Below are 8547 nucleotides of genomic sequence, written 5' to 3'. Positions count from 1 at the left end.
GGTGTAGAGCGGGGGATATGGGCACTTAGATGAACCAGTGTTACCAATAAATTGCGGTAGAGTGCACAAAAATGTCGATTTCCACATTTTATAGTTGTTAATATTTTTATTATCTGCGCTATTGATCGATTACAGATTGCTTGACCAAGCAGCGTTCCGAACCATGTCCTATTTTTTTTGAATAGTCGCCTTAAGCCAGAGATAAGTTGATTGGCATGTTGTGTTATGCTTATGTCGCTTTTGCCACTTTTTCCTGAATTTATCGCGAATTTTGATAATTGACAACACATTTTCAGGTAATATTAAATTATATTTACACGGTGTTGTGCGTGGTACAGCAATATTATGGGCTGAATTGATGGCATCCGTAACTTTAGTAATCAATTCGTCAATTTGTGATTTTTGAACAATCCTGCTCAAATCCAAATCAGTTGTATTGATGCTATTTTTCAATAAGGTTTTGTATAACTGCCAGTTAGCTTTGGAGTAGTTATATACTTGTCTGTCAGTTTTATTAATGGGGGATGTTTTTCTGATTTGAAATGAAACTGGACTGTAATCGAGTTCTGGTACTGTAATCGGTTTGGAAATATCTAGATTATTGTTTGTTAAAATTACATCTTTCGTCGATGGCAAATAATAGGGATTTGACGGAATATAAGAAGGAGAGTCCGGCTAGTATAATGAAAATTGACCTTTTTGAATTTCCTCAAATAGGCATTTTCCTGCTTGATTTGAAGATACGCAGTTCCACAATCTGTGTCGTGCGTTCAGGTCTCCGCAAACATAATAATTATTAGCTGTTTTAGTTAATTTTTTTATGTCTTTTATAAAGCTACGTATATTGGTGTAATTTTTAACGGTGTGTTATGGGTACATATTTTTACTCCAATTGCTTCAATTATGTCCAAGTTAAATCCAGGTAACAGCTCGTGATTTATGCAACTTCTTACAAGTAATAATGTCGATCCATTGTTTGTAATGCTATTAGCTTGTTTTTACGTAGTTCGATGACATCTCTTTGTAATTTCGATTTTTTTCGAGTTGGACAGCCTGTGTCATTTTGGCTGTGTCTCGAAACATAATTAAAAAAAGGCAACGGGCCCAAGTGCCCGTGAGTAGGGGGGGGGGGGGGGGGTCTTGAGACTTTAGCCGACACCTGAGGGCATGGCCGTCGTAGAACAAAATCTAGCAATTGGTGCCGTCTATCAACCACAGGTCAGATTTATTTGGCCTGTGGCCAAATGCCCTGTGGAACTGTGGCCAGACCACAGATTGGCAATCCATTGGATACCGCCCGAATTGTGGGACAAAGTTAGGCCAAAAATGAGGAAAATTGCACCAAAAACCCGAAAAAGTGCAACAGTTGCTTTCGCGAATAGCTTTGGCCAGAGACATGGTAGCGATTAGTGGTGCACGGACGTAATGTAGGCACAAGTGCCATCTAGCCATATCACAAGAAAGATTGGCGATCCGTTGGATACCGCCCAAGTTATGGGGCAAAGTTGGGCCAAAAATGAGGAAAATTTTACGGTTTCACAAACAGGGTATGGAACTGGTTCCTCGATTAATAAATCACTTTTCAATACGTGAAAACCCCCTTACAATTTAATCGTAATTGTGAAAAAAAAAAATCAAATTCAGGCCACATTGCATAGCCTGCGAACCACCCAGTACGAAAAATTGGCATGCAGATGAGTGACCGTGAGTGGGTCCTTATTTCAGACTTTAGCCTTTTTTTAAAATGCCATGGAAAAAAACCCCTAATCAAATGGTACGATAAAAAATTGAGAAGTACAGGGTGTTATTCATTGATTACATATATTTTGTCATTTTTGTTCAACAAAAAGCGAAAAATGAGTAATTCAGCGACTGATAAGAAACAAGAGGACCAAGAGGAATTTTCAATAGCTATGAAACTGCTTTACATCTAACAAATAAAGTCCTTGGAAGACCAAGAGCTAGTTTCCTCAAAACTCAGCTGAACAACAAAATGGACACCTTGCTGAAAAACTCGATTCGGCACACAGAAGCACTCAATAAAGTAGTGGCAGCTAGTCGTCCAAGAGAAGGACTTCTTCCAAGGACGGAATTTGTGTTGGAGCCATTAAAGACAGAAGTAGATTTACATAGATTCGACGAACAATTAGAATTAGATAGTGTTTTAAAGCACAATTGGTTGGTTGCATGCGCAGGTTTCAGACTGAAACACAAAAAGACGCCTGCACAATTTATTAGATTTGATTTTCACAAAAACTTAATTTGCTAAATGTAGTTGGACAGGTCGAGCTAAAGAGGAACAAAAAATAGAACTACGTACATTTACCAACAGTTTAATTTTTCATTACTTCCTATAGTTTTTAATGAAATTAATGATAAGTTCGGACTATTTAGCTTAATTCTTAAAAAGTAAGTTAAACCATGCCCCTGCGCGTGTCCATTTAGGCGAGGATGCTCAAACATTTTAAAGTAAAAGAATAATTAATCAGGATTACATATGTAGCATTATAAACTTCTAAGATATAAGTTAAGTTGATTAGGAATGATATAGAATTTTTGCAGGAATTTTATGTTTTTAGAGTTAGCTTTTATTTACATGAATTGTTCTCTTGGGGCGGCCTGGTGGTGCATGTGAAAAACGGCGCTGGTCCACGCGGCAGGACCTGGGATCAAATCCCGTCCGGACCCTCTCGCCGTAGCATGGACTGACCATCCTGCTACGTGGTAAAATACGTCTTGTTACGGCCAGGCCGTACTAACCAAGTAAAAGAAAAAAGATTCTTTTCGAATTATGTTTCACGAATTTGTTTTTGAGTTAATTGTTAAATAAAAAACTCGGGAAAACTATTCAAAGATTTATATTTTATTTTACTAATGTATGGACTAATGTCACAAATATTACCACGTGGTTTCGATTTAATTGTACCGCAACCGAGTTACATTTTTTTTCTTGGATGAAAATATCTAGCGGAGTGTCTGATAAATAATTTTGAATCCTTTATAAATTGACAGTTCGCTCGATTTCATCGGGTCGTTGATAACCAACCCTTGAACATTTTGTTTATGGCCTTTGATGTTTATGTTGCCGTCATAATTTTGGCTGGCTCCGTTAAAATTCACAACAGTTTCGTCTTTAGTTAAGAACTAACAGTTTCTGGGATTGTTACGAAGCAGAAAGCGAGGGCACACATAAACAGTTGTTATTTTGCCTTTCTCTGAAACTGAAGGATACTTTTGGACCGGAGCTTTAGACAGATTAAATTCCTCATATTCAGAAAGGCGATTAACTGCCTGCTCTAAATTCTTCCACCCACTTCGTAATGATTTTTTCAAGTGTTGTAATTGATTTTCGAATGGGTATGTAGATATTGATGATAATGATCTAAATCGTTGCACTTTTTCATAGACATGTTGCAAATTATGCACGTTACTGTTGACGTACCTTTCACCGTAAACTTTCTCATAGTCTGTCCGGCGAATTGCCACTTATCTTCGTATACAGCGGATGAGAACAAAGTTACTGCACAAAATAGCAACATGAAATGGATATACATAGATTCAGGAAGATGCTGCTTCAAAATCACTATTGATGCGTAGTGAAGGAATGATGCGCACTCTGATCCCTTCCAGTATCGTAGTTTGCGGTGGATTTCGATTGGTAATGAAATCTTTTCCAGCAGCTCTGAATCGTTTGCTATTTGACGATCCAACCACTGTTTTTTGCAAAGTTTTCCACCGCGCCAACCAATAAGTAACCTTTTCATGACGCCAAAATCCATGAGGTTAAATGGTCCGCAATTGTTGTGAAGAAAACGACTTAAAGATTTTGTTGGTCTCCTATCAACTTGAGAAGGCACAAATTTGTCTTTATTCTTCGTCTGTTTGTTGCAAGAGAGGACGAAAGCGCGCCTTTCTCCCTTATTTATAATGTGTCGCTTATGTCGACCCTTATGTCGACTCCTCATAGTGTTTCGACTTAGGGTTATGCGGTGATGATCGTAATTCCTAGTTGCTATAATCTTGTCATAACACACGATTTTGTCAGAACACACGCAACACATTTACAACATTACGTCCTTGATAATGTTGATACCTGCCACATCTAAAAGTTTTCGTCGATTTTATAACATGTTCTGGATATGCGTTGTCTCTAAAGCCTCATTGTTCAAAGAGAGATTCAGGTTGGTGAGCGTTAGTATAATAACAAAATTAGGCAACTTTAGATAACATTTTTTTTTCAAATAACTGGGATAGAATGTCAACAAGAACGTTTCATCAATTATGTTATGTTTTGCATCTTACATTACAAGTATGTCCTTGCGATAGAGCAATAATTTACCTTTAATAAAACATCTGCCAGGAGTATCTGCAACAATTTCACGTAGCATAACGATTACATCTTCTCCGTTGATTGTAATGCCGTGTGTCATGAGGTTATTCAATTCCTCCACGATTGACCGGAGGTAATCCTCAACATTGGCGGGCTTGCCTGTACAGCAATATATTGCTGCTGCCGTTACTGGTGCTTGACTGGTGCACCACCAACCTACGTGATCTTAACCAATCTCCGTTTGGTCCTTAACAACGTTCTTGAATTTAAAGGAAATTTTACGTTGGCCTTTTTGAAAAGTTTAAATAAGATATTTACGGAACTATGTGGCGCGTTGGTAGAAAGTGCCCAGTAACGAATTCCCTCGATCAATGGCATGTTTTCGATATTTGGAAATAGAGCATCACTATCGTTGGTATCAGGATCACCATCTTCGGAAGACCAGTCGTCAGCATATGTGTAGTCAACCAATTCAATACCTTCTTCGTCCTGGTTTAAATTTGGCACTATAATGTGATATTCCGTCTACCACTCGAGTTAACCAACACATTCCTTTTGGGTAATCAGGCACAACCTCGTTTATTTATGTTCCAATCCTGACTGACTCTCGGCTCTCATTCATCCAACACTCATAACCCATGTGGCACACATCTCTAGGATCCCACATCCTCCCCTTACAGGAAACGAATATAATGAATATAAAATGGATAATTATACCGCATACTAGAATAACGAGCTATTCGCTTATTCATAACGCCTGTCTCGAGTTTACCTTCATATTTGGCCGCTCTACCAAACATTAACTCAGCGGGAGGAATTTTCGTTACGTGATGCGGCCATGAGTTGTATGCCGCTACATAGTCCGCCAAAGCCTCTTTCCAATTCAGTTTCCCTACCTTTGCTATCGCTGCAATCTTATTTAACCCCTGCATATTTCGCTCCACTAGACCATTTTCCGTTGGGTTCAATGGTGTACAATGAATCAATTTCACTTCTCACACTTCTCTTAACCAAGTCTGCAGCTCCGAGCTATTGAACGGAGGTCCATTATCCATTTTCAATGTCTTTGGTACATAGTAGGTGTTAAAAATCCTTCGGTTTACTTTTTTCACCGCTTCCGTATCTGTCCGCTCCATGGGAACTGCAACCAGGAATCTCGAATAATTGTCAGTAAGCACCAACGCCTTCCAATGTAACGCATCAGATGCTGATGACAAATCCATCGACACATAATCCCACGGATTCGCTGGCATCGCCGTAAAAGTGTTTGGGGGTGGGTGGCTATCTCCTTTGACGAGTTGGCATTCCGGGCACTTTTAAAGAAAATTTCAACCTCACGATCCATGTTGGGCCACCCTTGCCTCAGACAGTTCTTCATTGTTGACATTCCTGGGTGACTTCGATGTGCCAAACTTAACGCCCTCTTACGTAGAACTGAAGGCAATACCAACTTTTCCTGCTTCATTAATGCTCCATCCTGGACGTACATGTCGCGTTTTAAAGGTTGAAACCTAACAATTTCGTCTGGCCACCTCTGTTCCTTAGCTAACCACTGTATCACAGCCTGCAGTTCCTTGTTCTTTAACTGTTCCTCCTGCACCTGTTTCGCGGTTTCCGCTAATAAATCTTCACTGATACTATTAATCTCGGTTTCTACCATACACAACTCATGTGACTCCCTTACACTCCCAAACTGCGGATCATCTCGCTTTTCGCCTATCCGAGACGCCGCGTCCGCAATATTCTCCTTCCCTGCTACGTGTTCAAACGTATAATCAAAATCAAGGTCTGTGTAATATAGAGGTCGAGTCTTAGCACATGTCATGTCCGGCATTTTGAAACGATTTTTGACGTTTAGATCAGAAACTGTTTACAAACATTAGTTTAGCACAATCAAAGGGTAGGTATGTTTTCAGTGATAAAAGTAATTTAGCGATGTTATAAATTGTTTCAGTTTTCCTCGTAAAGTGTTTAAAAGATTATCAAGAACCTCTATATAGAATGCGAGGAAAGTGTTTCTTTCGTATGTTCTACCGCTAGAAGCGAACAGTTGTTGTTCCAGATCCCAGACTTTGAGATACCGGTAAAGATCAATGCAGAAGTGCGCAGCTGTTCCTAATTTGGTGTAAACTGGTTATGTTTCCTGAATCGCTACAAATTGCACGCATCATATGAAAGGACATGGGTCTCAAGAAAACACTGCAAGCGAACTGCATTCCCGCGTGGAAAAATCCCTACCGAGTTGTTTCCTCTCAGCTGCTGCATTACGTCGGTTTGTCGAACAACCACGAGCAGCGGAATGTATGAAATTTACACCTATTTATAGATATTTTTCATATCTGTGCAATAATCCTAAGGTGGTACTTTCTCCATTCCATCCAGGCGATTAGATGATTGTGGGCAAGTTCTTGGCCAACGGTTCATCTATAGATGATATTAGACACTCAGCAAAGCTTCCCCTTTTAGAGTAAGTAAGCAGAAGTGTACTTATGACCGGTGCCGATATCGTCGAGAACAACTGGAACCCAATTAAAGACCTGCAAGCGATGGATCGTGCTCTCTGAAGAAGGAGGTCAACGTGTTCCAATTTATAACTCGGAATTCGCTCGAAGAGAAAAATATTATAACAATTATAATAACAATATAGCGACATCGTGTTATACGTCCACAGAAGTTTTTGAATGAATATAGGTGCAAAGATGCAGCTTCGGTAGTAACTTACCGAAGCAAATCGCATCATACTAACTAAATGCTGTGCTTGTACCAATATGCATAGTGCAATGAAAAGCATTCCCATTTTCAGTCAAATAATGTCTGTTTATTACAAATCCATATAAGTTTTCGGATGTAAATGAACACAACGCTGGATTTTTTTTACAACTATTTTATTATTTAAAAAAACCAACATAGAAATCTGTTACGGATTTGGTAGAAGTAGTTTGTTAGTTAATCGGTGTGTTGGTTTTTCTAACGGCAATGCATACACACTGGGAATGTATCCAATGTATCCATCCAACTATATTTGTCCGGCATATTTCAGCGGCATATCGGCGTATCTCAAGTAATAGTTATATTTGAATTCAACAATCATAGAAATAACCCAAAATGTTGCCGTACTAATTGGCTTTAAACTTATATTTATTACATATTATGTTTTAGTACTTCCAGCTTTGTAATTTCCTGTAAATCTTTCTATTCTATATTCTTTCATGAAAATTTTCAATTCGCTTTACTCTAATCTAAACTAAATTTGTTTCTTATAATGGATATCGTGTTATGTAATTCAATAATAATATGATTGGATAATAGGAAATTATAATTCATGATAATTTTAAATTCGCTTAATCTAATCTAATCTTCTAAAGAAAAAAAAGAAAAATAGAACATTTTTGAATTCCTATTTGAAAGGAATTTTAATATTTGAAGGAATTATTAAACAAGAATCGCATAAAGTATAAGGCAACCGCAAGTTTTATAAATTAAAAAAACTCGTTTGAAATGAAAGTTACTGCAGGTTAAGGATCCATGTGCAAACATATTTAAAAAATATTATCAAAGAAAAGGAAACGAAAGTCAACAAAATCAAGAAGGTATGCAAATGTTCCGCATACATTTGCAAGGGGTTACAGCTCGAAGATTAATTAAAAATGTTGCATGATAAAATTTAGAGAGAGGAACTACAATATGGCAACCTTCTTAAACTAGTTGAATCTATAAATACAATATAAATAAATAAGTAAATAAATAATAAAATCAATCAATAAATAGATAAATAAATAAATAAATAATATATATACATATATAAATATTGAATTTAAAAAATAAATAAATAAATAAAGCTATACGTAAGTTAATAAACTACCGATAAATAATATGTAGAAAAATGCCAATCAATTCGTTATTTTTCTCATTTTTTTTGCTTGTTTTGCATGTGGATCTGGATATTTTCGTTTTGGCTTCATCATATTTTCAGAGACTCGTTTTAAATTCAAATATCGTATCCTCATAATCACTCGTTGTTTTGAAAAAGAACGAATTATTTCTAAAGGTAAATCTGGCACTTGTTTTTGTATGTTTTTGGCGATTTTAGCCACAATTCCTCTAGTTTTGCGAAGGTTTCCATCTGTGTTCATTTTTAAAAATATCTTTTCCATTTTATTTCCTTGAGCCAAGAACTCGTAAGATGGCTCAAACAAACCTCCTAACGACAGATGCCT

Source organism: Anopheles funestus, chromosome X, assembly GCF_943734845.2.
Source record: "Anopheles funestus chromosome X, idAnoFuneDA-416_04, whole genome shotgun sequence".
Taxonomy (NCBI): domain Eukaryota; kingdom Metazoa; phylum Arthropoda; class Insecta; order Diptera; family Culicidae; genus Anopheles; species Anopheles funestus.
Note: the sequence above shows the minus strand (reverse complement) of the source record.